The sequence below is a fragment of the Cupressus sempervirens genome, chromosome 9 (genome assembly GCF_028749045.1).
Source record: "Cupressus sempervirens isolate cs-2001-9-10 chromosome 9, ASM2874904v1, whole genome shotgun sequence".
Taxonomy (NCBI): Eukaryota; Viridiplantae; Streptophyta; class Pinopsida; order Cupressales; family Cupressaceae; genus Cupressus; species Cupressus sempervirens.
In genome coordinates, this window is record NC_143126.1 from 519,733,283 (window position 1) to 519,756,253 (window position 22,971).

General features: G+C 34.4%; 1 pseudogene; it reads left to right on the forward strand.

The window, feature by feature from the left end:
- The first annotated feature begins 2,483 nt into the window (after positions 1-2,483).
- LOC149539636 (26S proteasome non-ATPase regulatory subunit 1 homolog A-like) lies at positions 2,484-22,144 on the forward strand (annotated as a pseudogene).
- The last annotated feature ends 827 nt before the right edge of the window (positions 22,145-22,971 follow it).

Genomic DNA, 22,971 nt, shown 5'->3' on the forward strand with positions numbered 1-22,971 from the left:
CCGCAGACGACTGTTTTAGAAGTGAGGGGGCACATTTTTTTGCTGGAAGAAAGCCACAGCCTGCTGTTTTAGAAGTGAGGGGGCAGGTTTTGTTAAGAGAAGAAACCATAGAGAAGGGAGTTCCTTATAATAACCACAAAAAAGAGAAATTCATAAGGGAAGGAGATTGGTGCTTATTGGAGTTGGAGACAAAGCTGCTTGGTGGAGGGAGTTATTCTACATTTATTTTGCTAGCTGGATTGAAGCGATCAAAAAGAAAAGAGAACCAGGTTCCTCTTATTGTTGTTTTCACTATATTTTATATGACTCTTCCATGCTCTGCTTCTTAATATTATGAGAAGTTTTTCTTTTTCTTTTTGATGTATGTATTGATATGTTATTAAGAGCGTGATAATATTATTTGTTTTGAAATATGTTGTGGGCTGAACAAACCGTTATAATAACAACATAAGTCAAATTAATTAAAAATGTAAATCTATTTCTTCCACTATTATTTGATGTTTCTCAATAGAGATGATTAGTTATTATTATTGTTTAAAGTGATATAATAAAGAGTCAAGACTGCTATACTAAAATTCAGGTTATACAAAATGAGATTAAAGCAATGGTTAAGGACTTATCTTACCTGTTGATCATCCCTATTAACCCTTGTGATAGCCATGTGGGTATCTTCTATTGTTTCTTCCTTTCCTTTCTTAGAGTAAAAAGCCACAATGATCCCCTTCAAGGCTGCTGTTTTTTTTTTTGTTTTTTTAATAAATTTATTGTCCTTCTTCGTTGCTGATAACAAATCATTGCATATGTTGAAAGGATGACAAATGAGTTTGAAGTGTCTAGTGTGATCGCTATTTATTTAAGATGTTTCTTAAATTTATCATTTTCAGTGTGATTATGAGACTCCATTATATTCTGATACATTTCTTATCCTCCACATCCCAATTTTCTTGGTCGATGTTGCTCCCAGGATGAAATATTATTTTTAAGTAACTGGAGTATTTTATTATTTTTATTATTTAGTTTTGCAAAAGATGTTTGATGACTAATATGGTTGGACTTCAAATTAAGAGTAAGGGTGTATCTTATATTATTACGAGTTACATAAAAGGTTTGATAAAGATTATAATTTTGTTGATAATGAATTGTTAATGATTGATAGTGTGCTTAGTTTACAAATCCGTTTCATGCATTTGAAACCTATTTGAAACAACACCATGTAGTCCTTGTGTTATGTTTCAGTGCCATGAGATCTTCTAATTTGATATACAATTTACACAATAGAAAAGTTTGTGAAACACTGAAATTTATATGGATTATACAAAATCTCCAAAACTTGAACCATTGATTGTAAAATTTCATTGATTAGTGAAAGTACAAAATTGTAGTTTATAACAGAGATTGCCAGATTTATGTACTTGCAGTAGATTTACAATTTTGTCCAGTTTGAGATAGATGTTAATTGGGTTACTTGAAGTTGCAAATGGGAATAAAATTTGACTTTAGGGAGGGGTGTTGAATGTGGGACCAAAGAGGAGGGTAATTATTTGAAACTTGTTTTAATGTTTCTTATATATTGCCTGCCAGTCTTTTACATTTTATTGGTTCATGATGCTATTGAGATGCATTGGTTATTTTATATCTTTCCCTCTCCCACATCCTTGTGTATGTTCTACTAGACATGTGTAAGTAGATTAGGCACATAGGCTGCACCAAATCTTTCCAATCCAATTGTGCCAAGTTGCTAGCCTTCTCGTGTGAGGGTCGGGTAGTTTTCCTTAACCAGAAAACCTCGGGGAGCTAACCACTCCATGGTTGGGTGGTAAAAGCGCCTGGACCACTCTTCCATCTCATGATAGCTGATGGACATTGTTCTGATGGCTCGGAGATGAGATTACATGCAGATGGACAGTAAGGTTCGATGACATGTTATTTTATATGTTTTATGTTATATATGCTTTATATCATATGATGTACTGATGATACATTCATGTTCAATGTGTAGGTCAACATAGTTTTGACCAAAGATGTCATGCTCATATGATTCATTTCTAGCATTTTTACTTTGCTTTCTATATGATATCGATATGTGGTTGGCTTTTTGTATTATTAAGTGTTTTTAGAAAGAATGATGATATGTAATAATGAATGTGATTCCAGTTATTCTTGACTATTTGTTGATATGCATAGATTTTTCCATCTGGAAATGGACATTGAATTATATAGTTATGTGAATAAAATTGACTTTTGACTCTTCAAATTTTAAATATTTCTGCATATTGTTCTGCATCTTGAGGCTATTTGCTTAGGTGGCAATTGTTGTAGATTTCAGTCTTTACAGTAAGCTCTTAGCAATTTAAACAATTATAACATAGAAATTTTTTGTAGTTAGCTATTATCAAAAACAAAAATTAGATAAATTATAGATCTTAACATTTCAAACCTGTAAGCTCTTGCAATGCAAACAAACCCTACCAAAGAAATCCACCATGATGCCCTGGATTAATGCCCTGATTGTTTTCGTCCCCTGCAGTGTTCAAGTACACGAGCCTTCATACCCTAGACGAGGTGAACAAAGCAGGGTACGATTTGTGCTCCACTGCCAACTCCATTTCGTCAACAATAGATGGAAACACCATGGTAAACTTGATGACACCAGGAAAGTGTACCCGATTGGACTGGTGGTGGTGGCTGTGTGCCACGTGTTCGCTTTGTTTATGGCGATTTCCATAGTGGCTAATATTTTTGATGGCCACGTCAACCCTAGGTAACTTTTGGCCTGGCCAAATTCCTCACAGGCATGGTAGTGATGGTCCACAAAAATCAAAACTTTAATGGCATGCTACTGACAAACATTAAATGCAATTTTATACATTTTTTTTTTAAAGTTTTTTTCTATTCAGAAAAAGAGATATATACCCAGGAAATTGGTTCTTGACCAATCAAAAATTAGGAATTTGATTGTGATAATTGAATTAAAAAATATGTCTCAAAACTTTTGGTTTTAACATTTTGTTTTTAGAATTAAATTAATCTAGGAGGTCTAATGAAAACATTAGTACCCTGCCTTATGTATAAGGCAGGGACTAATAATAAAAGATACAATTTAGCCATCTACGGACATGTTATATAGATACGCTAATACGAGAAAGTCCCCTGTAGCTGTTCATTCTTAAAATAAGAGGACGTAGTTGCATAATATTTTTATATTTGACATTGAAATTGATAGAAATTGTAATAATAATATTATCATTATTAGAATTCTGATGTTGTGAAATTTAAAGTATAAGTTTAAGTTCTTTGAAGGTTTGCAAATGATGTTTAATCATGGAGGAAATTCCATAGTTAAGCATGTTCAAGTTGGAGTAGTACTGGGATGGGTGACCTTTTGGGAAGTCCTGGTGCTTCACCTCTATGATTATTGTGGAAAATATCTCCTATTTACCAATAATATAGTAGTTATTTTGACAAATAGTAATGAGTTCGATTCTTGCTTGCCCATAGTTGAAAATAGTAAGAATTGTGGTAAAAAATGGTTAAAGGTCAAATGACATATATAGGTGCATGATATTGTCATCAGCATAGATGTTGTTTATGATGTTTCACTAGCAATTACTATTGGGCATTGATTACAAAAGGTTGACACGCATGTTGGTGTTGCTCTCTTGAGTTTGGGTGGGTAAAAATTAACTTTGATGGTGCCTCTAAGGGAAATCCTAGCCCTTCAAAAGTGGGTATTATTGTTTGAATTAAAGTTGGTAACATTTTGGCCATAGGGGCCAAGCGAATAGCAAATGGAAACAACTCAACAAAATGTTTGGAAGTGGTGGAGGCAATTTAATGGGTATCAAGTTGGGAGTTTGGAAGGTGATTCACAAATAATTGTTAAGGACATCATCAAAGGTGAATTATATGTGCAGTATATGAATAAATACATGGACAAATTTGAGCTTTATTATAAGAAGTTGATAATTTTTGGGACACATGTGCTTGGGGAGGCAATTTTTTAGTAGACAAGGTGTCTAATATGGGGATGTCGTGGTCACTTGAAGAGAGATTTGTGTTGTTTGAGGACTTTAGGTCTATAGATTTGGTGTCATCATTTGGGGGTGGTATGTACTATTTGGTTGTACCTAGCATGTGTGCATTTAGTGAGAAATGTGAAGCAATGATGGAGAGTGTTTTCTCCTCATTTGCGGTTCCCTTTCTGGATTCTTTGTTGGCTTCTTTAAATGAGGTTATTTATTGTTTTTGTGATGTGTCTTTTTTGTTGTGCTAAAGCCTAGTGTGGTGAAGTGTGTTTGTGAAGTGATGGAAGCTAATTTTGCTTTGAGAACAACTAGTAAATTTTCAACTTTCATAGGGTCAATCTTTATCAAGAGGTTGGGAAATGTTTTAAAGCATGATTGTGAGGATTTACGAAAGGAAGATATTATGATCTTTGAGGAGGAGTGTCTCTAGAATGATTGGTGCCCATAGACTAATTTGGACATCTCCTCTCTTTTCTTGGCTCTAGCAGTAATGGTGGGCTCAGAGAGGAAAGAAGTTTTGATGGGCTAGGGCTTGTTTAGAACCAAAGTGGTCCTCTGGTGTGGATGGCATTGTGGGTAGGAATAATGTTGGAGTTGGCTTACTCATGTGGTCGTGTCTTAGGAGGCTAGTTGGAGCAGGTGAATGGTGAATTTCAACCATTGATAGTTTGGTCTTTTGCAATCCCATAAGCAATGCATTTGGTGAAAGTGTGGGAGGGGTGGTGTCTGTTGTTAGATTTCCTCCATTCTTAAAAATGAGAGTGGTTGGAGGGGGTGGTGACTCAAGGGAAGAAGAAGAAAACTACATCGATTAAGTCCTCTTCTCTAATTGGAGAGGATGGTTGGCCTTTGGTTTGTTGTGAGCTATCAGTGGTTGTTTGTAGTGACAACGGTGTTTCTGGTGGTTGGTCTATTTCTAGGGCAGGGGGTGGTGTGGGGCTTGCAGTGGATGTGTCTTTGTTGGAGGAGTGTACTGCTGGAGCAATGGTGAGGTAGTTGTGGAGGTCTCTCATGGCGAGTTTAGTTTTCCTATATTTTCTCGAAAGGAGGTGACGAGGTGGTTTCAATGAAGATGGGTGGAGGTTTTTTTGTCTATGGCTAAGGCTAATTTTTGGTTACTTTTAGTTTTGCATCTTTGTGAAATTAATCATCTAGTTTGTAGGGTTGATGGTCTCATTGTTTGCCATGTGGTGATTCTTTTTCTATATAATGCTTTCTATTTTAATTAACATAATCAATATACGCCTAAGTAGAGATATTGACATTATATAATATGCGTGCATAGATTCTCAAAGAAGTGTTGGGAGATACCATGTCATCATGGAGCAAGTGTTTTGAGAGACATAAGGGAAATAATTGAAGAGATAAGGTTGTAGATGATGAACATGGGAGATATAAGGACATTCATTAGTCTAAGCGATAGAGAGATAAGGGTCATAGAGATAAGGAAGTACTTAGCTAACTAAAGCAATAAGGAGGAGAATGTAGTATTATCATGAAACAAATCTAGGTGATAATGTGTTAGCACTTACCCATACCATCATGGGGATGGGATCTCCCAATGTGAACTCATTGGTTCATAAATTGATAGAAAAACTTATTATCATATTCATTATTAGTAATGTAGATTATTATTTAAACTATTTATTCTTCTATTTATTATTAATTAGGATATGGTAATATTATTTATTATTGAATTGAATATTTGTTTTTTTTATTGGTAGAATTGAATATTTGTTAACTAGCAAAATATATAATAATTATTTTACTAGTTTTGTGTATAGTTATACATATAATTATTGTACTATATTATAATAATTATAAATACCATTAATTACCCATAACACCTATTATTATTGATAATGATTCTACAATTTTTTATATAGATAAACTACCTAAGCCGTCAATGGGCCCTGGTCTACTGGTGAAGTTGAATGGCTCACAAAGGGCCCACGAGGGATCAATTCTTGTTGAGTGCAAGGCTCCAACATCATAAGGGATAAGGCTAGAATTGTGCCCTAGGTGATTTTGACAACATGGATGCCCTTCAATCCTTGGCTCTAAGCTAAAGAGGTTTCAGGCATGAGTGGGCCCGTATCGGGTTTTTTAAGAAGTCTATGTGGTGGCCTTCGCTAGTTGGTAGCTCGCAGGCTTCGTGCCTCGTTGGGTTGCCTCGCAGGTCTAAACCCTCCATAAAAAAAAAGACCTACCTAAGCCTTGATACATCATAAAGGACATATATACATATGGATAATCATCTTTTAATCCCATGTCACATTTTTTCACCTTCCTTCTAGGTTGTTCCTTGTCCTTCCCTTCTTCTTCTGCCTCCAATTTGAATTTATATATAATTTAAGTATAACATCTTGCACTTACATTAAGGATAAAGCTCTAAAAGGTCACAAAACATGAATGCAAAAAGGGCATAGAAACAAAATGTAAAGTGATAAAAGAATTTTCTCAAACAAAAATAAAATATACATCTAAATCATCATAAAATAAAGCTAATAGAGAAAAGAAGTGATGCAAGGCTGGTAGGGAAGGAATCAAATTTCTTGTCTCCTAATAGCCCTTGAAGAGTACACAGAGAAGAAATCTTGAGACTTTCTTCTACCTTAGAGCTTTTTATCTCCTAAAATCTTACTTTCCTACATCTAATCCAAGTCCTAATATAACCAACACAACCACAAGTCAGCCTATCAGGCAATTAATTACAAAATAGGTCCTACTTTGAAGGAGAAAATAAAAGAACTATATAATGATCAAAATATAATTGGCATAAGGCGTAATTAAATCCATTTTTGGTATCCGTAATCATTTATTTATCGAGCACAACAAATAAAATCTTATTAGGAGTAGTGAATAAATTAGTGGCAGAAATTGAAGACCATACAAAGGTGAAAATAATGAATAAGGGGAATAGATTAATTTATATCGAGTAAAAATAAGTGTGAACAATTGCAAAGGGCAGAAGCAAGCAAAACATTCAAACAATAATAAGATAATTAACTTAAAACAACAAACAATGAACAATAATCAAACAACTAAAATGTTGAAGTATTTTTGTGAAGGGCCAATCAAGAAGGAAAAAGGTTTTTCAATGCATAAAGTGATTTTAGAATTTATTGTAACAAACCACAACAATATCAAAATTGAATCAAATTATAACAACAGGATACAATTCTAATTTTCTAGAGAATTTCATCTGATTTTTAGCACCGAAATACACCTGTAAGAGGCAGCAAATTGTGTGATATCAAAATTAAAATTATATATGAAAACCAATGAACGAAGACATTACCTATTTGGAAGGAAGAGTGCCCCCTATTGATCTACGATTATCACATAGAGTCAAATTGTATTGAATAGTATTATCCTTCACACCTACAACCAGTCGCATCATTCTTGCATTCAAGAAATTTTGTTCTAAGGAAGTGGATGAGCTTTAGAGCATATTCAAATCTGAATAATCCCACAAATAATTCAAATTTGATTAACTCCATCATCAATAGCCTTTCATTAGAAAATTTTCTCATTTCTCTAGATTGAAATTGGGGTTTGGGTGAATCATCAACATAACATCAACGAGCTACTAAAATTGTCTACATTACCAGTGAATTTTCAAGTCTGAGACACCAAATTATCTTGCGAAATTAACAATTTCCTTAAGTTAAGACATCTGGAGGTAGCAATTCTAAAATTTAAGGAGGATATATCTTCAAAAAAATTAGAGATAGAGAGGAAGTGATATTTCTCCTTCCATGACAACAGTTTTTTCTAGAACAAAAGGAGATATAAACATTTTTTAGTCACTCTAGGTGTGAATTTAGATTTCCTTAAGGGCCTGTTTGGTTGCTAGAATAGGAATAGAAAAGTTGGAATACGTTTTCCATTTTCTATTTGGTTTGTCACTTGGAATAGGGAATAGGAATACATATTCCCATTTTGCCTCTAAAATGAGCTTATACCCATTCCAAAAAATACTTTTTATTGGAATAGCCATTCCTATTCCCAATATTACATGCCTATTCTCCATTCCTATGTCCACAACCAAACAGGCCCTAATAGCAGAGATTTAACAACGAATACAAGCTACTCCAATACTTCCATACCCTAGTACTTAGGGCCCACCAAAAGCATATAGAACTCGTGCAACATACCATTGGTCAACTTATTTTGGTACTGATATTCTCTCCAATTTGAGATAGGGTGCTAGAAAACACACCAAAGTTTAACATCAGAAGCAATTTGTTCAAAGCTAGAAGTAGATACTCAAAGAGGGAGATATCTACTTAGGTGGAGGTAAGCCTATCTAGAATTACATAATCAAGTAATATTCATCTTGAGATTGATACCATCATCAAGGTCAAAATATATATTCAAAAGTATCTTCTTTGTAAGTTGCATTATTTACTATAACAACTCTTTGCGATGTTATTGTATACATATTTTTGTTTTAGTTTCAATAAGTGTTTAGAACATTGAATATTAGAGTAAAAATCAATAAGGGAAGTTAGAATTGTATATATTTATTAGGGATATTACAAACTTATTACTCAAATTAACTACTTTACTATCTAAATATAATTTTTTTTTAGATTTAACAATAGTTAAGAGCTATTGGGGAAGGTTAAATTTTTTGGACCTTTATTGACATAAATTTATGCTTTTATTAAAACTAAAAATTAATTAGATTTTAAAAATGACAAATTCTTTCTCTAATTTTCCATAGTACTAAAGACAATGCACTTATTTTTGGCGAATGAAGTACATTATGGCCTTTTATTAATCATTGAAACTACTTTCGGAGAACAAGGAATCTAAGGATGGATAGAGGTGCGGTCTCGTAGACCCAAGAATGATGATTAGATCACTGCAAAGGGAAAAAAACTTAGATGTGTGACTAAAAATAATGGAAGAAAGTATCCAAATCAATCAAATGCCTTTAGCCCCCTTTAGAAGATTGATTTGACAGACGGTCTTTTAGATTAGAAAAAATAAATGATTCCCTAAATTAGGAACTTTGATAGCTTTGAATCGCCTCAAGGAAGCAAATAAAATGGATAGTGAAGAGATTTGCCTATCAAAACATGAGATTAATTATGTTCAAAGAAGATGTCAAGATCAAGGACTTTTTGCCCGATGGATAGGCCCCGTATGGAGGTGTGTTCTATTGCTAACTGGCTTAAAAATATTCTAGGAAAATAGACTAACCTAACAATAATACAAAATGAATTTATATATTTGTCTTGTGATAGTTTAGATCTAAGAAATAAGCTCCTATAAGTGGAAACCCTAGTTCTGAATGATTTCCCTGTAAAATTTCTAGAACGGAACCCATTCTTTAATCAAAAAAAGAAGAAGCAAAATTTGAAGTAGAAAAAGCAATCCTTCTTCCTAATCTCCTGATTGAACTTTTAATATGTTGTAAATTATGAGCATATGTAGGGTTGGTATAATTTGATATTGCTTGCTCTAGTCCAATTATTATAGCTAGAGTCAATGTTAATGTAATTGAATTCAAAACCTTAGATATTAACATAAGTTATCTCTATCAATCCAAGACTTTCCAAGGGTCTTTTTGAAGTAGAACCAATTTCTATTGTTTATCTGCCTCAAGATGTTTGTCATCATGATCTTGTGGGAAATTCTTCAAACATTCAAATGTCCCTTAATGAGAAAGGTGGAGGGTTTTTCAATCCATTCGGGGGAGAAGATGGAGGACGGATAGATCAGGGACTTCCCTCCTTGTCTCAAATCGATAATCATTAGTCCAGGTAATGTTGAGGAAGAGTTCACGACACAAAAAACTATTCTTCAAGTCACTCCTTCCAAGGAAGTAGTTTGATCTTGTCAGGAAGTAAAGGAAGATGAGTTTATTTCTAGTAATCCAACCCAAACATAGGAAGATCCAAGTGAAACCCCGTAATGAAAGGAAGCATAAGTCAAGATGTTAATAGAGGCTCTAAATAATATGGTAGTAGATGATCTTGCAACAATCACCATTTCCACATAACCCATAATAGATATGAAATAAATATGCAATTGAAATCCACATGGAAGAAAATAGACAACATACCTATAAAAAATGTGACACAAGATATACCCTGGAAAACCCTCATTAAGGGAAAAACCTAGCCTCCAAAAGCATCCTTCACCATGTGTTATTCAACAAAAATACCATTTCAATACAACCATGGAAGCCTTCAAAGCGATAGTCACAACCAATAAATACATGTGAACAAGCATGAATCCACACATCTTATGCCATGCTTCCAACCTTTTTAAATGCTCCCTTGGCTAACCTATCAAGCCTTGTCTTTCTTGACTTTCATCTTTGCCTTTTTTCCCCTTCTCTACAACAACTACCCTTTTGACTACTTATTTAGTAGCAAGTCCCACAAAACCACCAAGTGGTATTACATAAACCATGTGATAAAACCATATTCTACCCAACCCATTGACTCCACATTTAATTATTTTACCCATACTAAATAATTACATCAAACATTATCACAGTGTTACAATACAACACATCAAGTATATCTCATGGGAATCTCTCTATGTTGCATGCTCATCTAGGTGCTCCTAGGTGCAACATTACATAATAAAATAAAATAATACAATATTATGAAATGTGTACAACACCCATTATCTCAATAGTTTCCCACATGTTGTATACATTGCATAGGATCAATCCGTAGCCACATAAATGAACAAGGAAACAATCCCTCCTAGCACATCCACCATCATGGCTCAAAGTATACCATGTGCTCCATCCTAGTACTTGCAACAAAATCAAAGTATCCAACCTATCAAACATGAATGATGCCATCTCCTATTATGCTACTACCATCAAACACACATAGAAGCCATCTAAAGAGAATGCCACCCAATTTGTCACATAAGAATCATAAAATACTATACCAACTGAAATTTCAAGCACAAACACCTAATCCAAAGGTAATCCCATGTATCCATAATTTTCAAATATCCATAGTTGAAATAGCACCCACGGCAAGTGCCAACCCCATCCAACTATCCATACCTCAAAGGTATACCAAGTGTATCTCACATCATCAACATATCCAATCTGTAACTTGCAATCACAAGCCTCAAGAGCAATACTTGCCACATATATACCAAGAATTTTCCACTACAAAAGACAATGCCAAATCTATAACCAATCCACTCACAACATCTCATAGAAGTGAATCCATGTAATATCAAGGACATCTACAATACATAAAAAGTCAATAACGTGCAAGACCAATTCACATAGAAAATCTCCAACACTCTCTCAACTTCTCCACAACCAACAAAGGAAAGAGATAAAGAAATAACCATGTCATCTCTCACATGATATACATGAACACAAGCCAATGATCACAATCTCCAACCAATCTTAAATCCAATTTAAGTGAAACTTGTTAGAATATATAGTCCACTAATATAACTGAGAGGAAGGGGGGGTGCTGTGAATTAGTTATCCAAATATTATCACAATTATTAACTTTAAACAAACTTAACCACGTGAGTAATATAAACTAAAACCACAACAAGATACTCATACACAATTAACACTAGATATGTTAACTAGGGAAACCCTTGATTAGAGGGAAATCCCCAGTGTGGATGACCCACAAGATGATGTACTAATATAAATATTCCTTGTTAGAGGATAGACCCTATTAGGAGTTTGCTACAACATTTAGTACATATGAATCTCTGTTAGGAGACTTTGAATCCTTGTTAGGAGATTACAACCCTATTAGGAGTTGTGCCAACCCTGTTGGGAGTTGTTGAAGACAGCTAGACCCACTGCCCAACCAACTTCAAGGTTAAGATTAATGAACCCATTATCCAAATGATCTGTATATTATTCCTTGTAGAATAATAGAACTAAAATGTACTTCTTCCTCTATCTCTATCTTATCAACTGGACTTCTAATCCTTTAGATCTTGTAACCAGATCTCATACTACACATCAAATGATCCCTTGGATCGCTTACACGCATCCAGCAAGCATTCTGCTCCTTCTTGCTATGCGCACTAATACTTCATATCCCACTTGCTCCTCTAAATCAAGTTCTTCACATTAAAAACAAGGAAACAACTTTATTTATTTCATATCTATTAGTTCTAGGGACTTGATAGGCTCTAAAGTTTGATCTTGCAACAATCACTGTAGAACAAATGAGCATTCTATAGGAATTTCTTGAAAGGAAGAAACAACAAGAGTTTCTTAGACAAGAGCATAAGCAAAAGCAATTACTTCATGACATTAAAGAGATATTTGTTGATTTTTTTAGTCTACCAGTGCTGAGTGAAGAAAAATCAATCATTGAGAAACTAGTCAATATAGTTGATTAGATCTGGGATGAAGACCTTGATTACAATGTTAAACTTCTCAAATGTTCTAAAAAGAAGTTTCACTCTAAAGTTCTTGAGAAGATTTCTGGTGTTATTACACAACGACAGGTTAATTTAGCAACCAAAATGAAGGATGTGAAAAAGGTGTTCAAGAATATCTTTTCTCTATACACAAAGCTTTGTGATGTGAATTTATTCACACAAGGAGTACAAAGGGTTGTTGACCGACAGAAAGGAGATCTATAGTCCATAGGTACAACATTGAAACTTTCTCTTGGTCAAAGCCAGACTCATTTTTAGAGACTACTCTCTGCTCAAGGTCAGCTAGCAACATTACATTCACAAGATGCAAACCTAAGGGTTACCTTGATTAGTATCCAGTCCATGTTGACCCCACACATGGAATTATTGCATAATGAACTAGCCTTTGCTAAAACATTGATGAAGAAAGGTAATCAACCTTCTACACATGATGGCTTAGTTGACCTTGTTGCCCAACTAGATGTTCAGTATTGATCTCTAGAGGTAGCATGCAATAACTAGGATGCAACATTGAAAATAATTATGGAGGTCAACAAAACAATTTTGAACAAACACACTGTAAGTGTACCACCCAACTGACATAAGTGTCAAAAAAGGGGGATTATAAAGTTTTTGCAAGCAAGGGGAGCAATACAAAATATTTACTCAGTAGCAACAACAAGGAACACTCAACTGAGGGGGAGTTATAAAATTTTGGAGAGGTATGATGGTTTAAGTCATTAGTTGTGAAAATTTTTGAAATTTTGAAAATGAGAGCCAAGTGATGTATATAGATTATCTAAGTTATGCACATAAGTTAGGTTGCATATGCATGACAAAATTTTTTTGCCACTCATGTCAAAGGGGGAGATTGTTGATCTCATTTTGGTTTTAACAAGGCAGTAAAACACGTAAGGCATTACTTAATAGAACTCAATATGTGTCTAGTAAGTAGTGTATGCCAAGCAATATACATAGTTAGTGCTAAGCAGATGGTATGTGTCGAGTCACTCAAGTGTCGAGCAAGACATATATGTCAAGTGATTCAAATTTTGAGTTAAACAATGGATGCCGAGTCATTTAGAAGCTGAGTTACAAAATTAAGGATATAGTGAATGCTGAGCTTCAGAGCTTTCAAGTGCCGAGTAAACAGTTTGTGGCATAGTTGTTTGTAATGGCACAGAATGCTATATAAACCATTTTTGGGCCTATTTAAGGATTTTTTTATGATTCTAGAGGATATATGTGAAGGTATATTGAGAATCCCTATGTAGTACATGCAACCAATCAAATAAAGGGATGTTTTAAGTGGCAAAATGGATGAATCACAATGATTGATTCATACCTAAGCTTAGCTCACTTAAGTCTTCTTAAGGAGGGAAATCCCTAAAGAGGTTGCATGTGCGAATGAGAAGAGAAGGGGGAATGCTAAGTGTAGAGAGAGCATTCATGGTGACTAAGGAGGTTGTGAGAGAGGAATGAATTGCAAAATCAGTTAGAGAGAACAAAGTAGAGCAGTTAAAGGATAGAAGAGATACATCTGATCAAAGGATCAAGTACACACCAGGAAAGAGAATATATGATATCTAGCAGAGAGGTGCTAACCAAAGGATAAAGGATGAAACATTATAATAGGTGATTCAATGAAAATCTCTTAACCAAGTAGTCTTAATAGGCTTTTGTACATCCTTTAATAGGGTGCTTGTTTTATTTCAAGTTTAAGTCCTCTAACAAGGCACACTTTTTGCAGGGTGTTGAAATCCTTTAACAGGGTAAGATTTAATAGTTTTTGTAAGCATTTAATAGGGCAAACCTTTCACAAGGTAAATCATAGTTTATGATCAAATGATTGTAACCTTCATTGGATACATTTTACAACTACATTAGCGAAGATTTGTGGGTGTCATCCCCACTCTAGTTTTACCTTTTCATCGGAGGGTTTTTGCGTAGCAAACTTATTATGTTATGTGTTATTTATTTCGTGTTATGGATGAACATGTATAGCTAGCTATTTCAATTTACATGATAAATTATGAGATGAATGTGTGGTGAATGTTTTGTGGTTAAATTTTTAAAGTATTGATTAACCACCTCCCCCTCCCCCCCAAAGTTTACTTTCCCATTGTTAATTCCAACATTTTCATTATATTAGACCTATGCTTGATTTTTTAATCCTTAAACATCCCTTTTCACATTTTTTAGTGTGTGTTTACTTGTTCTTAGCCTTTTTGTTTCATTAAACCTCTTTCTTTTAGTTTTCGCTTCAATTTGGTATATCTTAGTTCTTAATCAGACTTGGTAGTCAAAAGATATGACCATTTAAGTGCCCAAAAGATAAAATCTCTAGATTCAATTGCATATTTAAAATATCATGTTATATTTTAATGTTGACATTCATCTTTTGAAAAATACACTAGTACATTTGCACTTGTTTTTCTACCAAAAATTTCGACAAATGCTATGAATTCCTTTTTTTTTTGGTTTTCATTCTCGCATTGGTCAAAAATAAAAATTATATGCCCGATGTGGTCGAAATTTTGAACAACTTAAGTTTTCCCCAAGTTAGTCAAAATTTTGACCAACTTGAAAATCACATTATGTTATTAAAAAAGAAAAGGGTTTATAATGTGTAAAGCTTTGTATAAGCACGGGAAGTTTTGTTGGGGTTCATTTGCGCGAGAAATTTTGCTGGGGTTTCATTGGTGCATCTAGTAATCCATGGAGAAATTTGCCTCTCTGGTAATCACTAAGTGCATTGGTTTATTGGGGCAGAAGAAGTTCAAAATCGCGGACGATATCATTGGAATTGTCATTCTATAAATTGCATGGAATAGCAAATCATTCGAATTGTAATACAATCTCTTGCATCCAAAAGTTAAAAAATATAGGTAAGCTGCCATTTCATTGAAAAACTTGAATAAATTTTTATTAAAGCAAAAACTTCAATTTTCAGGAGAAAACTCGAAAGTTTAATGTGCTAAATCTGGGAAGAAATGAAGTGGTAAAATGAATCATCAATTATATAACATGGTAGATAATACCTGAGATAAGTTTGACATAGATGGAATCCTTCACCAAAGCAGCATGGGAGTTTGCCAGAGCAGATAGATTTTTCTTCTGGCATGTCAAGTATCAATATGAGACCTGGTTTCTAGAAATAAACGAAGGGCTCCAAAACCCGTAAGAGTGTGAAATAGTGATAGCTTTTCGTTATAACTATGGTATAAGAGGGATTAAAATAAATGACATAGGATTCAAGTATAATTATACAATGCTAGCCATTTCTAATCTCAATTTTAATGTGGGAGTATTGTGTAGAGAGGGACGACTGGAGGAGGCGGTTGATGTTTTGCTTAACATGCATAACCCTATTGTTGATGTTGATGTCATGTATGTAATTGTAAGTGCCCTGGTAGTCATGTATGCAAAATGTGGACACATACAAAAGGCACGTTAACTATTTGACAAAATGCCTCAATGGGATGCAATCTCATGGAATGCAATGTTAACGAGATATGTAATGCATTGATTTTGTAAGGATGCTCTTAAACTTTTTGACGTGATGAAACACTCTGGAACATATCCTAATCATGTAAGCTTAGTTTGGGTTTTATTTGCATGCAGCCATGGAGGGTTATTGGACAAGGGCTGCAAATACTCCAGTAGCATGAATGAACTTTATGACATGACACCTATTATGGATCATAATGTATGCATGGTTGACCTTCTTGGCCGTGCTAGCTATCTCAAGTAAGCTCTGAACTTTATCATCAAAATGCCAACTAAACCTTCTATGGTTGTGTGGATATGTTTGATTGGTGCTTGTAGATTGCATAAAAATATAGGGCTTGGGGCATTTGCATAAACTCTCCTTCTTGACCTTGATCCTGAAAATACTGTGCCTTACGTTCTTTTGTCAAACATTTATTTTGAAGTGGGCAGGTGGGGTGATGCTTAGACAGTAAGGACATTGATGAAAGACAGAGTAACTAAAAAGATACATGGATGTAGTTGGATTGAAGTCCATAAAATGATGCATTTTTTTTGTGTAGGAGATAAATCTCATCCAAAAACACAGAAGATCTATGGAACACTACAAAATTTGTCTTGGGAGATGAAGGCAACAGGGTATTTTCCAGATTCAAGACAAGTATTGAATGATGTGGAGGGGGAGGAAAAAGAAGCATTCCTTTGCTACCATAATGAGAAGATAGCAATTGCATTCGGGTTGCTAAATACTTCCCCTGAAACAACCATTAGAATTGTCAAGAACCTTCAAGTATGTGCTGATTGCCACACTGCAACCAAGTTTATCTCCAAAGTTATGGCAAGAGAAATTGTTGTGAGAGATGCAAACCGGTTCCATCATTTTGATCAAGGACAATGTTCTTGTGGAGATTATTGGTGATGCTACGTGAAATAAGTTGTACATATATGCTTTCACCATGACAAATTGCATTAACTTAGATGTGCAAGGATATGGAGGAATCATATTTTGTCTTCTTATATGGAAGGATAAGAAGGAATCATATTTTGTCTTCTTATATGGAAGGATAAGAAGGAATCAGATTTTATCTTCAATTTCTAATAACGATTTTTTTGAATTTCTTGGAAACTGAAATATGCTGTTGATTTGATAAATTCAGATGCATATAGATACTGATGGGTTGCTTTTAGTAAAGTTCCATTTTACTCCATGGACTCATCACGAGACTCAACTTTTTTTCAGGAAGGCTATTCATCCCTGGAAGGAAAAGAAAGTGAAGGGAGATACTTAAAGGAAATGGGAAGGTGTTTGGCCAGCAAGAAATGTGAGAGCTGACTTACAATCGGTTCCTTGCTTGGGGACAATGAGGAGAGCATCTTTTGGTAAGTTATTTCCTCTCCCTTTCTGTCACTCTTTAGTTGAATTGAGTGTATCTTTTGTTAATTATGGGTTTTCCATTGGGGAAATAAAATCCATTTTCCTCATTTTCTATGCAAATTGATATATGCAGATTAGCTTTATTCTTCATTCGAGGTTCGAGATGTCTCATGTTGCTTTATAAAAATTTGAAATTGGGAGAGCTAACATGTTTATGAAATCACACTATTTTTTTGATTTAATTTTATTTCTCTGTTTTCTTTTTGTCTCGAAAATAAATTATTAGAATTTATATCAGCATAATTAAAAATATAATTTTTGTTATGCTTTAAATGATGCATGTGTACAATATTCACAACGCTTGCAGTTTGAGGTTTATAATTTCTTAGATGAAATTGCACTTATGTACAAATTTGAAGCAAAACCACAGTGGCACTGGAATTCCACATTTATGGGATTATAAAATCAAGTATGATGATGTCTATAAAAAATAATAGAACTAAAACTGGTATGTAGAGCTAGGAGGAAATGGTTCTCACTTAACCTAGTAAAGCTATGTACAACAAAGGTAATTGCATGATTTTACATTAGAATCATTTGAGTAAAAATGGAAAGTATTTGTGGTCACTGTAGGTATGAAACAAAAGAAACTTAGGAAGGTAAGAACCAAAAGAACTTATGAGGAACAATGCAATTGAAGATCTTGCTAGCATAGATCAAGACTGTTCAACTGTTTGATGAAATGTCAAAAATGGATACAAATATCTGTTTTGTGGAAGATGCCATTGGGGTGCATGAATATTATTGGAAAGAATGGCCAAACAAAGGTGGTCTCATGGATGGATTTTGATGTTGATTAAGCTCAATGAAATTGATTGTGACTGGAGTTAATGAAGGCAAGGTTCAAGAATTCACACAAAAACAGTAGCTAAGATGGGTGCAGTGATTGTGTTGTGTGCGCACAAACTTATGAAGCTATTTTTTGCCCTTTTAAAAGCTTACACAGATTTTAGATAAAGCTAGCAAAAACCATTGAGATCAGAAAAAAAAGAATATTGTGCAAGAAGTCAAACATATATTAAAACACATTTTGGAATAATCTTATTCACTCTTTCTATCCTAAATAGTGATTTACTTTTTAAGGACAAAATGAATGATAGAGTCCTACCAAAAGATCAACGACCTACTCCCACCTGTCCAATCTTAACTCATCTACAGCTAAACACATGTTTGGCATGTGCTTCCTTTTTGAAATATAAATCTTAAATATTTGGTTATTTGACTATAATTTAACACAATTTTTCTACATTAACACTCTAACTTAGCCAAATATTCTTCAACTAAACTGAGCAAGCAAACCATTATCCAAAATCAGCAACTGCCAACTATAGAGGCACTTAAATATTACATTGCTCATGCCTAGGAAGGACTTGGGAGCTCACTTGAGGCACAACAATTTCTTAGGATCCTGTTGATGGGTGTTTTGTGACACTCTTAGTAAATGGAGAATAAAACACCAAGCATTCAATCTTCTCTAGAACAAGGAAACCTTAGAGATGCTAAACAATTTATCATGTATGATCAACTAAGACAACCCCAAGGTTTACATAGAAAACTAATGATTTTATATTGGATGTAACTCCATGAATAATGTCATCTTGTTGGTAACCCACAAAGGGACTTATACTATTTCAATTTGATCTATCAATTTTCTTTCAAATAATGAATGATTTTGCAATGTAGGATCTTCAACTAATCCTAACAAGGGTTTAGATATAAAATACAAAAGAAATGGGTCTAATGTAGAAAATGTTCTTTAGAGCAGGTGAGTTGAATCTTTGAGGGGAAGGAGTTATAAGCCCTACAAATCTAGAAGGAGGCCTATTTGGGGCTCTTCTAGTAGCCCTATTTGTGAAGAAACCATGCAATCAGGTATGAACCCATCCTTACCATTAGTTTAAAAATGTTGAAAGTGTTCCAAATAACATCTTAGATCTCATGGAAACCTTGGTTGGACTAGGGAATGTTGTTGAATGAAGTAAAAAAAAAGCCAGACATTAGTCAGATAACATGTTCTTTATGATGGGCATTTTTTTCATTTAAAAGATTAGAGATATCAGATGAATTAGAATTACAGTTACTGTATGGTCATAGACAGTCAAGTCATTTTAATGGTTACACTTGAGGACATCCAAGGGAGATACATTTGGAAAATAATTTATTGTTCTCAATGGCAACAATAGAGGGTGGTGACTCAATCCTTATGAGATGTGGTGACCCTTTCACCAATAAAGGAGAAATCTTTCCAAACATCCAAGGATTGCTTATCAATCATCACTCTTGATTATGTGAATCTGCAAAAGTAAATTACTGAATAAAGAAAACATTCAACCAAAAAATTGTTCTTTAAACCAGCATTCATTCAATCATCATTAGCAAACCAACATTTGTTACAACATCAGTCATCTATTCAATAATCACTTAATTATCACTTACCAAATAGCTCAAATTATACAATCAAAGGAATGAATGGATGTTGCAAGCTAGATCTCCTCATTTTGAAGACAATAAAGCAATCTATTGAAATGTGAAACAACGTATGCCATAGTGCCACCATATATGCCAATGCACTCATGCATGTTGGAACCACTGTAGACACATTTTTGAGAGAAAATCTAGTGATGTGTCTTTCTTTTCCTTGTTAATTTGGCTAACTCATAGGATTTTTTCGAATGCATGCAACTAAATTTTTAACTTTTTTTGCCAGGAATGGCTCAATAGGGCAACAAATTGGGCAAAGTTCAGTGCTACTGCTGGTTTGAGGGTCATTCACCGGGGTCACCTTCAACAAGGTCGATCTTTGATGGCTCCATATCTTCCTCACAATGGTTCAACTAGTGGTGGAAGCCCATATTCTAAGGGTGGGGCTCTATATGCTTTAGGGATTATTCATGCCAACCACAGTGAAGGAATCAAATAGTTTCTTCACGAGAGCCTATGTAGTACTAGTGTTGAAGTGAGTCTTCTCAAGTTTTAACTAGTTTCAAAACACATCCAACTTTCTAAGTGATTTAAACAACTACTCAACTTAAGACATAATACTTTCAAGCTACTTATACCAGATATGTGGTATTTTTTAAAGGTAATTCAGCATGGTGCATGTTTGGGGCTGGGATTGGCTGCTTTGGGAACTACCGATGAAGAGATTTACGATGATATCAAAAATGTTCTTTATTCAGATAGTGCAGTTGCTGGAGAGGTTACAGGTATCAGTATGGGATTGCTTATGGTTGGTACTTCAAGTGAAAAGGCAAGTGAAATGCTTTCATATGCACATGATATTCAACATGAGAAGATTATAAGGTACCACTGGTTTTTAATTTTTATTAAATTAGCATTAATTGCAAACACAACATTAGAGGAGTTATTCAAAATTTTACATTTTAGATTCTGGGAATATATTTTTAATTTGTGAACATGAACAGAGGCCTGGCCCTTGGAAAGGCACTAACTGTCTATGGAAGGGAAGAAGAAGCTGATTACCTTATAGAGCAAATTACCAGGGATCAGGATCCAATTCTGCATTATGGTGGAATCTATGCTTTGGCTCTCGCATATAGAGGCACAACAAATAACAAAGCCATTTGTCATTTGTTGCACTTTGCTATCTCGTATGCTAGTGATGATGTGAGAAGAACTGCGGTGATGGCACTTGGATTTGTTCTATACTTTGAGCTTGAGCAGGTTTGTATCTTTGGTATCATTGTACACCTATATGTTTTTAATATAACTTAAATTTGGCCAAAGGTGGTTTGCCAGAAATGAATATTTTAAAACTTTTCTGAGATTATCATGATTCTTTACAACAAGATAAAATTTAAAAGCAATTTTTACAAACTCCAAGAATAGTATCTCTGTTGTCCAAATCATACAATCCACATGTTAGATATGGAGTGGCTCTGGCTGTAGGTATCTCTTGTGCAAACACAGCTTTAAGTGAGGCTATTTCTTTGCCGGAGCTGTTAACATCAGATGTTGTAGACTTTGTTTGTCAAGGTGCTCTTATAACCATGGCTATGGTTCTTATGCAAACAAATGAGGGATGTGAAACTCGTGTTGGTGATGCTGTAAATTTAATTTTTTGAAGTTATATGATGTTTTTGAATTGGAAAAATGTGAACACCAAATGAAGATTCTCTATCTCAAGAACATTTCTAAAAATGTAGGATTTCAACTTGTTTTCTATTGGGATCTTTTGTTGCAATAAGGGTCTCTTCCAGGCATACATTCTTTTTGGCATTGTGATTCCAAGATTCCTTTTAATTAACTTGGTTATTTTTCATTTATAAAATATTAGGTGCCAACTTGAGAAGATAATTCTTGACAAGCATGAAGATACCATGAGCAAGATGGGTGCAATTTTGGCATCAGGTATTTTAGATGCAGGTGGTCGGAATGCGACCATCAAGTTGCTTTCTAGGAAAAAGCATGATAGAATTATTGCTGTTGTTGGTATGGTAGTATTTAGCCAATTTTGGTATTGGTATCCCCTCATATATTTCTTAAGTCTCTCTTTTGCTCCTACTGCTTTCATTGGGCTCAACTATGACTTGAAGGTCCCAAAGTTTGAATTTTTTTCAAAAGCTACGCCCTCACTATTTGAATATCCTCATCCCACAACACCTCCAACAACAAATTCAACTATAAAATTGCCTACTACTGTTCTGTCTATATGTCTATATCAGCAAAGGTTAAAGCTAGAGCAAAGAAAGATGCTGATCAGAAAACTATTATGGATGAGGGTAATGCACATGGGAATGTGAAGGGTCCGAAGTCCTGCAAAAAATCTTTGCAATATTGAGGCTGAGATAAAAGAGGTCTTAGCTGCTACTGGTGTGCATGTCCCAAGTCTAACAGGTATGTCATGAATAAAATTTTATTGGAGGTAATCTGTTTCTCTCTAGTTGCAATTTCTTTCTTATGGCATTAGTGGATGTTGTCCAATACATCATGATTAATTCAAGGGTTTTGAGGCTTTTAAATGTCTGATATAGAGGAAATTTAAAATGTTCCTGATTATATTCTGAAGACTAATAGTAACTGATCAGGTTGCATTAGTAATGTAAATGCCCTTTTTCTTGTATCCCATGTAATTGTAATTCACATTGTTTTTCCTTAAAATTATATTAATGTGAATACATATGTGGCCCCAGCCCAACAACATTTGAAAAAAATATAGTATTATAGCAGCAACTATGCCAGTAGCAAAGTCACTCAGAGCAATTAACACTATAGCCATACCACCAAAGCCTTACAAACTAAAGAAATACCATAGAACCCATAGCTCCCACTCTATGCAATACTACAGACAGTCATACCAAAATATGAACAGATGTACAATCTCCATGAAAAATAATGTAATTTTGTCAAAAAAATCTAGCAAACTCAAAGAAACCATAGAGAAAACAAGAAGCCTACCTTAAAAGATAGTACCCACAGCTCATGAAGCAACATGTTGCACAGGAGCACAACCCAAAAACTTGAACCATTTAGAGACCTGTACCAAGAGGTGTTATGATCCATCAAAACTCCATAAAAAATTTCATTCTCTGAGACATTAGTAACTTCCGTCAAAGCAGCAATAGTACCATTAGTAGAAAATGCACCATGAAATTTAATGCCTTCGAT